We start from the raw sequence: 9,283 nt of genomic DNA, 5'->3' as shown, positions 1-9,283 counted from the left end.
GAGCCGGTGGGCTGGGTCCGCAGTTGGGGGGGCGGCCACGCCCAGAGCCCCGGGGTGAAAGCCTAGCCTCCCGCATCTGTCCTTCGGTGCCCGTCTCGTGTGTTCATCCCTAGTTGGATTTTTTTTTTCTTCGTTTAACAAATAACTGTTGATCTGTGTGTCCGGCATGTTCTAGACACTGGGGACATGGTGCACTAAACAGTTGTGGACCCAAGGGAGCTTACATGAATGTGAGAAGTAAAACATATAAAATGTTTGTAGAGGTAAATGGTACGGAAGAAAATAAAGTAGGGAAAAGGAAAGAGAGATGAGGTGGCCTCACTGGGAAAGTGGCGCCTGAGCGGAGGCAGGAGGTGGGGAGTGGGCCCTGCAGAAGAGTGGGGAACCGGTATTCCCAGTGAGGGCCCCCACCCCCACCCCCCAGGCGGCCGGTCGGTTGGGGACTAAGTGAATAGCAGGAGTTGAGGTCAGAGAGGCACTTCCCGCCTCCTGTGCTGTCATGAATCTGCCCCGTCCCAGAGAACCAGGGCTGAGAAGACTTGAGCACAAAGCGAACATCGAGAACCATCCCTTGGGGAGGCACAGCGCTGGGCGCGTCCTGTGTCCAGGCTTCACATGGGTCAGGTGGAGCTGGCCTTCCATATCCCTATGGGCTTTTTGTCTACTTGCTCTTCATGCATTTTGAAGCCTTGTTATTAGGTCCATCCAGCATTAGGATGGCTATGTCTTCTTGATGAATTGACCCTTTTATCCTTATGAAGTGACTCTGTCCCAGGCAACCGTTTTTGTTGTGAAGTCTCCTTTAGCTGGGTGTAGGGAGAGGCCAGCAGTCGGGTGGCTGGTTTATTTACGGCCCACACGAGTGTTTGAAAGCTGGCCCACCAACCCTCAACACCTCCTCCAGACGTTCTTGTTAGTGTCCTTCTGTGTCCTTTTGTTTCCACAAATTCCCTACCCACCTGGCCCTCCCCTCCTTTCTCCACACCTCACCCTCCTGGTTTACCGTTGGATCATTGGCCAGGGACCTCCATCTCTCTCAAGCTCTCTCTCTTTTTTGGAAGGCTGTGATCAATGATCATCAATAATGCAAAAGTTCTTTTTGTCTTAGTGCAAACCCCAGGCAAGTAAATCACTGGCAAATAGACAGGAGTTATGGGCAGCCACACCTCAGCCTCTTTCACTCTACTCAGGTCCTGGGCTCTTTTCCTGAATAGGAAATAGGAAGATGGAACAATGCCATATGTAGGCATTTCCCAAAATAGGTGCTGCTGCTGTGCCTGTCCCAAGTAGAACAGTCCTGGGGAGGAAGGGAACATGTCTAGACAGCAGAAGCAATTGCACTAACACCAGGGTCCCGGCCTGAGGTCCTAGAGTCGGGAAACCCACACGGAGTAAATACACCTGGGGGTGTCCTCAGTGAAAAGACCCGGACAGCCCCAGAAGCTGTCCTGACCAGGGATGAGAAACAGGGAAGAGAAAGGGGCAAACCTTGTGTGACATCTCAGCGTTCTCTAACCAACTGACAGCATTTAACAACAGCTGGTCTAAGGAAAAGGCTGGATCTCCTGGAGAAGGTCACTTCAGCCTCTCAGCCCTCACCCTCTGTGTTAAGTAAGCACATTCTCCACTCGCAGAAAGCTTACAGTCCAGGAGAAAAAACCCACATGCAGTTAAGCACTGCGTGGTGTGGGGGAAAGGAGAGAGGTTCGATGGGGAAGGTCACCCCGCTTGATGGGGAAGGTCACCCTGCTTTGAGCCCGGAGGGTGAGTAGCAAGCATCTGAGCAAAGGGGGAAGGAGAGCAAAGGTGTTTCCCAGTAGAAAGAACAGCATGTGCAAAGGCATAGACACTAAGAAAAGAACTTGGTTGGGGGGTGGGTGCGCCTGGGTGGCCCAGATGGTTAAACGGCTGCCTTCCGCTCAGGTCATGGTCTCCGGGTTCTGGGATCGAGCCCCATGTTGGGCTCCCAGCTCAGTGGGGGGCCTGCTTCTCCCTCTCCCTTTGCCTCTCTCCCTGTTCATGCACGTGCTCTCTCTCTCTCTGTCTCAGATGAATAAATAAAACCTTTAAAAAAATTTTTTTAAAAAGGAATTTAGTTAGGGGAATTGCATATATTGCATATACTGCTAGAGTAGGGAGAAGAGGTCAGGATGTGGCTGGAGGGGCGGGAAGGAGCCAGCTCATGAAGAGCCTTGAATGGCAGGTGAAGGACCCCAGGTTTTATCCTGAGAGCCACGGCAGCCAGGGAAGGGCTCCAAATAAGAAAATGGCATGATTGGGGCGCCTGGGTGGCTCAGTTGGTTAAGCGACTGCCTTCGGCTCAGGTCATGATCCTGGAGTCCCGGATCGAGTCCCGCATCTGGCTCCCTGCTCGGCGGGGAGCCTGCTTCTGCCTCTGACCCTCCCCCCTCTCATGTGCTCTCTCTCTCTCATTCTCTCTGTCTCAAATAAATAAATAAAATCTTTAAAAAAAAAAAAAAAGAAAGAAAATGGCATGATTGGACAGTGGTAGGTGGGCAGTCTCTGTACCCTGAACCCTGATACCCACATGGGCATCATCGACAACTCTATCATAGTCCCCATCACTGCTCCCATGCTGAGAAAACCTGCGGCAATTCCCTAAGAGCTTCCCAACCCCTCCAAACCATCCTCCATGCTTCCCTAGAACAGGCTTCCTGAAACACACGGATTCCTGGCCCGGACATCTCCAGCACCTGCTACCGCTCCTGAAGAGGTCCCAGCTCCCCGCCCTGGCATTCCAAACTCTTCCCCGTCATTTCCCACTCTGTATGTTCTGCCTTCTATAACCTGGCTCATGCTTTTCCTTCCATTTGCAAAGTTCTCATCCCCATTTCCGTGAATCCCTCTCGTTTCCAGAATCTTTCATACCTCCTTGACTTACCATGACTCATCCCCTTAAGGCCCCGCTCTGAGATCCACTTCTCTGCAGGGACCGTCCCATTCCTCCTGAACGGAAGTGGTGGTTCCCTCCTTGCAGGTCTGATGGTAGAGTGGGGGTTAAAAGGGTCGACTCAGTGATCAGACTGAGTTTTATCTCCTGATTTCACCGCTCAGTGGCCGTGCAACCCTGGACAAGTTACCTCAATTCCAGAAGCCTCAGTTGGCTCATGTGGAAAATGATCACAATAATAGTACTCCATGGGGTTATGATGATGACCGTTAAAACCAAGCCCCTAAAGTACATAGTGTAGCGCCTGGCACATAATAAGCCCTCCACGAGTGTTTCCTGTCACTATAATTGTAGTTGGGATGCCGTACCTTTCAGAATTACTTTGTGTCCATCTCCCCCAACATTGAGTTTTGGAAGGGGAGGGGTTATGCACCTCAGTATGCCCCGTGCCTAGCACCAGGTCCGGCACACTGTGGCTTTCAACCAAAGACGGATGGATTGATGGATGGATGGACGGACAAATTCATGAAAGAAGCCAACCAGCTCCCATTGAGTCTCCTCTGCTTAAGAGGTGGCAGCCAGGCTTGTCCTTTTCTGAACAGGGTTGAATGAATCCTGTGTCAGGGGACTGATGTCCAGGGCAAGCTTTGTCATCAGTCTGTGGTTTGTAATTTCTTCAGGAGAGATCTGTCTAGACAGAGGGGACATCTGCACCAGGGACTGCATGGGAATCAGAATCCAGGCGAGGGCTTTTCAGGGAACCGGAAGCCCAGCCTTCTCCCTCCTTTCTTCCTTCCTCTCTGCTCCCAAGGTTGCTGAGCAAGTTTGCTGCCTGCTCTCAGCAGTGGAAATTAGTTGACAGTTTTGACCTGGGGACAACAGAGAGGGCCCTTCACCAGGTAGTGACAGGGCAAAGGGAAGGATGGAGAATCCACCAAGGAAAGGAACCAATATTTATTGAGTAATTTTACGTGCCAAGCACTATGCTGAATGCTTAACATGCATTGTCCTCTCCATAATCCTGGGAGGAAAGGACTACTGTCTTGCCACCTGATGAAGAAACACACACAGAAGTTAAGTGACTTTCTCTTGCAAGCGTAGTGACAGGGTGGGACTTCAGTTATATCCAACTCCGCAAGCCCAGGCTTCTCACCATGAATCATGCGTCTAGTGAACGAATATTTTGAGCACCTGCTCTTTGCACAGTACTGTGGTAAGTGGTTCGGGGACAGCAAGGATAATTCAGTTGTGATTTCTACTCTCATTCCCTGCCGCCCTCCACAAGCTGTCTTTGTATTCCTGGCTCAGTGCCTGGCAATGTAGTGAATGTTGACCACAGCATGGATTGTCAGAGCTGGAAGGGCCTTTGAAGTTCAAGTATATTGATCCTGTCAATTTACAGATGAGACCAACAAGGGGGAACTAACTGGAGAGTATGGTCAGGAGCTTTGGGCTCTGGAGGCAGGCCACTTGGTTTGAATCTCAGCTCACACCAGCTGTGTGACTTTGGGTCGGTCACTTAACCTCTATGTGCTTCAGTTTCTTTGAGAAAGGGGGATAAAATTGCAAAAATTAAGTAAGATCGGGCGCCTGGGTGGCTCAGTTGGTTAAGCGACTGCCTTCAGCTCAGGTCATGATCCTGGAGTCCCTGGATCGAGTCCCGCATCAGGCTCCCTGCTCGGCAGGGAGCCTGCTTCTGCCTCTGACCCTCCCCCCTCTCATGTGCTCTCTCTCTCTCATTCTCTCTGTCTCAAATAAATAAATAAAATCTTTAAAAAAAAATTAAGTAAGATCATTCTTGAGTGGGGTTTAGCATAACACTTAACACGTAACCCCACAACACATTTTGCTCTGATTATGATTAACTCGTCACACAATGAGTTAGCAACAGATCTGGACTAGACCTTGCACTTCCTGACTCACAGTTCACTGCTCTTTCCAGCTCCCCGTGCTTCCTTGTGTCCATTAGAGTGTGGTTAGGGGAGAATGGGAGTTACCTAGGAAGGGGGATACATGTGATCAGGTGTCTGCTGTCCTTGGCGACAAGTGTCCAGATGTCCCTGAGCCCGTATCTCAGTGCCTCCCACCACTCTTCCTCCCTGTCTTTGCCGCCTTCCCAACCCCACCGTCGCCCCTCACTCCTAACTGGAACACAGCACTGAGACTCCTGATAACATCCCCGTACCTCCCATTGCAATTTCCTCTGGAAGCAGCCAACAGGAAATTCCCTGGAGCAGTGAGGAATGGATGTCCCAAGGGCAGCCCTGATACCATCTCCAACATCAAACCTCCGAACAGGGAGAAGACAGGTCCCACAGGAGAGGTTTCTCTGTTTATTTTCCTCGGGCTTGACTTCTAACCAGAGAATTTAATTAAGAGCTCGATGGCTTCACCCAGGGAATAGAAATCCAAGGGGACAGGAGGGCTGAGGCTGGTGGCCACCAGGAAGGAAGAGAGGCACCTCCCTTGACTCAGCTCTGTGAAGGGTTTAAGCTGCAGCAGAGCAGTTCAGCTCACAGGGGACTTCTGGTCTGACCCCAAGGCAAGAATCTTTCCCTCTCGGCACTGGAGAAATCGTAGATTCTGCGGCACAAATGGACAGAAGTTTAAACCAGCCAAGGAAATAGGCAAAGTGTGATATTCTGGAAGGCTCCCACTTGTAACCACTCCCACTGTTCTTCCTGGCCCTGCTGGGGATTAGGAGCAAGCCCGTGGGCCTGGGTTCAAATTCTGACACTTTACTTCCCTGAGCCTCAGAATCCTCATCTGTAGAATAGGGACAACTCTACTAACTCCTTCACACTGTCCACCTATAAAATGAGAAGAATATCTTTCTTGCAGAGTCGAGGGCAGGAATAAAAGAGACCGGGTGTGGAAAATAGAAGGGAGACAACGTCTTAGGGAGAAAAGGGCATGGGCTTGGGGTTAGGCCTAGGAGAACATTCTAGCTCTGCCGCTCCCTGGCTGGCGAACCTGGGCAGGTGGGGCTGTTCTCTGAGCCACAGTCTTCCTGTCTGTAAAATGGGGATGTTAGTGTCCAGACTGCATCATGATGAGGATGGAATGACTCAAGAGATGGAAATGCCTTGCACTGTGTTCACTGAATGTGAACAGCCCTCACCCCCTCTGTCACCACCAGATCCCTGGGATCTTTCACGGGGGGAAGGAGCTTCTGAGGAGGGATTGTCTGTGCTATGGCATAAATTCCTACCCCTCTGCTCTCTGAGACATGGAGGGGCGGGGCAGGAGAGTTAGTCATTTGTGAAGAGGAGGACACACTTTGCTCCGCAGGTCGACCTAGACTGGGGCTGGCACCAGATTAGTCACCCTCACAAAATCCACTCATCAGTTCTGTTTAAAAAAAAAAAAAAAGGAGGGGCACCTGGGTGGCTCAGATGGTTAAGCGTCTGCCTTCAGCTCAGGTCATGATCCCAGGGTCCTGGGATCAAGCCCCACATCGGGCTCCTGGCCCAGCGAGGAGCCTGCTTCTCTCTCTCCCTCTGCCTCTCTCCCTGCTCATGCTTTCTCTCTCTATCTCTGTGTCTCAAATGAATAAATAAAATCTTAAAAAAAAAAAAAAAAAGGAGGTGGGGGGGCACCTGCCTGGCTCAATCGGTAGAGCGTGCAACTCTTGATCACAGGGTGGTGAGTTTGAGCCCCACGTTGGATACAGAGCTTACTTAAAAATAAATAAATTTTAGGGCACCTGGGTGGCTCAGTCATTAAGCGTCTGCCTTCGGCTCAGGTCATAATCCCAGGGTCCTGGGATTGAGCCCCACTTTGGGCTCTCTGCTCAGCAGGCAGCCTGCTTCTCCCTCTCCCACTCCCCCTGTTTGTGTTCCTGCTCTCGCTGTGTCTCTCTCTGTCAAATAAATAAATAAAATCTTAAAAATAAATAAATAAATAAATAAATAAACAAACTTAAAAAAAAAAAAAAGCAATATTCGAGGCGCCTGGGTGGCTCAGTTGGTTAAGCATCTGCCTTCAGCTCAGGTCATGATCCCCGGGTCCTGGGATCGAGCCCCAGATTGGGCTCCTTACTCAGTAGAGAGCCTGCTTCTCCCTCTCCCTCTTCCTGCTGCTCCCCCTGCTTGTGCTCTCTCTCTCTAATAAATAAATAAAATCTTAAAAAAAAAAAGCGATATTCAACTTAGTCAACTCTGATCAGTCATTTTAGCCGAAAGGATTTATGATTTGTGAGTGGGGGTATGTGGTATGCGCTCCCTCCCCAGAGGAGTTGAATTTCTGGGATCTCAGTTTAACTCAGGTGAAAGCCATTTGAGAAGGGTCTTGGTGTTTCTGCTGCCCATGGCCAGGAGGAAGCCTCTAACCCAATATCCTGGCTCTGGGCAGTCTTAGGAATCTCCTAGGGACAACTGAGGCAGAAAGAAACACAGAGAACAGCATGAAGCTGGCTTTGAGCTCCATGCCCTGGCCTTTAGTTCTTGCCATTGCCTGGGGCCAGGACCCATCATCTCTCTGCCTGTTTCCTGTCTCCCCCAGGTCACTCAGCTCTCCTCTGGCCACCTCCTCCTCCAGGGAGCCTTCCCCAGCACTCCCTCCTGCTCATGCTCCAGCCCTGTTGTACTCGATCCACCGTTGTCTATCTTGCTTGCCACTCTACCCCAGATCTAGATCAATGCCACCCATGCTAGATGCACGGTAGGTATTTCTTGAATGAATAAAATAATGTACAACGAGGCTATGACTTACCTTCAAGGATTGTGGCGAGGATTTCCGCATGTCTACATTCCACTGGTCCACTTTGCAGCTCTGTGTCCTTGCTTATCTGTAAAATGGGCACAGTGAAAGTATCTGCCCGTGTTGTGAGGAGCACATGAAGGGAGGACTATGTTTAGCATAGTGCTGGGTGCATAGTAAGTGCTCAGTAAAAATCAAGTATTTGGACAGTAGTTGATTGGAAGCTTTACTCCATATTTGGTTTGTATGTAGAGAAAACTCCAGAACTAGTGTATAGAATGGATGAAAACGAGGGTCTGCAGTGGGGGAGAGAGGCTGTGGCAAGGCGTGTGGGGCCTGACTTTAGGCAGGAGCTGCAGGGTAGATAAGGGGAGGAAAGTTAGGACTATTTCTGAGAGGCACATTAGGTTCTCAGTGGACCAGTCCCAGACTCAGGGAGAGACACAGAGCATCCTCAGCCAACCCTGCCGCCGTCCACAAGCTCGTAATTCCTGTCCTCCTCTGAGCTAACAGAGCGGGCCACGACAGCCCTCCTCTGAACATTTCAATCACTAAGAAAAGGGGCTGAGGCCAGAGAAGGAGATGAGGCCAGACCGATGACAAGGCACCAGGCACAGTGCTTAAATTTCACAACAGCATTTGGGGAGGGAATTATCATCCCCATTTTATGGATGGACAATATGAGGCTCAGAGGGCTGAAACAACTCCCAGGCCTCCCTGGCCGGGGGTCGGGGGGTGGGGGGCGTGGGGAAGACACCTGCTAACAACTCAGGCACCGTGAGGAGCTCGTGCCATTTACGATTCTCAAGGGAATCATGAGGTCTTATCAGTCCCATTTTTCAGGCAAGGAGACAGCACAGAGATGGCAGGAACTTGCCCAAGATCTCACAGCTAATACCTGACAGGAGGCAGCTAGCGTGGGAGCCCACCCTGCTCCACTCGGCCTGAGTATTTCTCCAACTATGAAGTAGGACTCAGAACTCAGACTGAGGGGGACCAATGAGATTGTAATTCCCAGGGAAGTATTACAAAAGGTATGGAGTAGGGAGGGGGGATTGCTATTGCTGAACGGAGATGAAAGGAGGTGAGGGGAAGAGGCCAGCAGGGTGCCAAGCCCCGCTGACAGCTGGCTCCCTCCACAGAGTTGCTTCCCTGCCTTTCTCCCCAGTGCTTCCCTAAAGCCCATGAACCCCTTTGTCCTCCAGTGTTTTTCCTCTGTGTGTGTGTGTGTGTGTGCGTTTAATTCTCATTACAGAGAAGAATCTGGTAAGTAGGGGTTCTTTCTCAATGTGAACTACATAGAGAGAAGTAGGGCTGATGCTGTAAGCCTACTCGTATACCCGTCTGTCCCCTCATACCACTCCCCACTGGGACCCAGCTAAGCCGAAAGGCAGGATTTAATTCTAAAACGTGGTTTCCTAATAATAATAATAATAATAATAATAATAATAATAATAATAATATATAGATGCTGCTTCCAAATTCAACCTTCTGGGACTGGAAAGAGCAGCTTTCCTCTCTCCAAAGACAAGGCAGTTTGACAGTCTCTGAAATTCAAGGGAACTTTCTGGCATGGATTATTAATTGACAGACACATCTGAGATTTCTAAGCATCCTTTTAAAAATCTCAGATGTTCCCTTGGGGCACCTGGCTGGCTCAGTCCATGGAGC

This window comes from Mirounga angustirostris, unplaced genomic scaffold (assembly GCF_029215605.1).
Source record: "Mirounga angustirostris isolate CCGP_5_RB_7025 unplaced genomic scaffold, mMirAng1.0.hap1 SCAF_4, whole genome shotgun sequence".
Lineage (NCBI taxonomy): Eukaryota > Metazoa > Chordata > Mammalia > Carnivora > Phocidae > Mirounga > Mirounga angustirostris.
The sequence above is the reverse complement of the archived record's forward strand: the minus strand, read 5'-3'. Positions refer to the sequence as shown.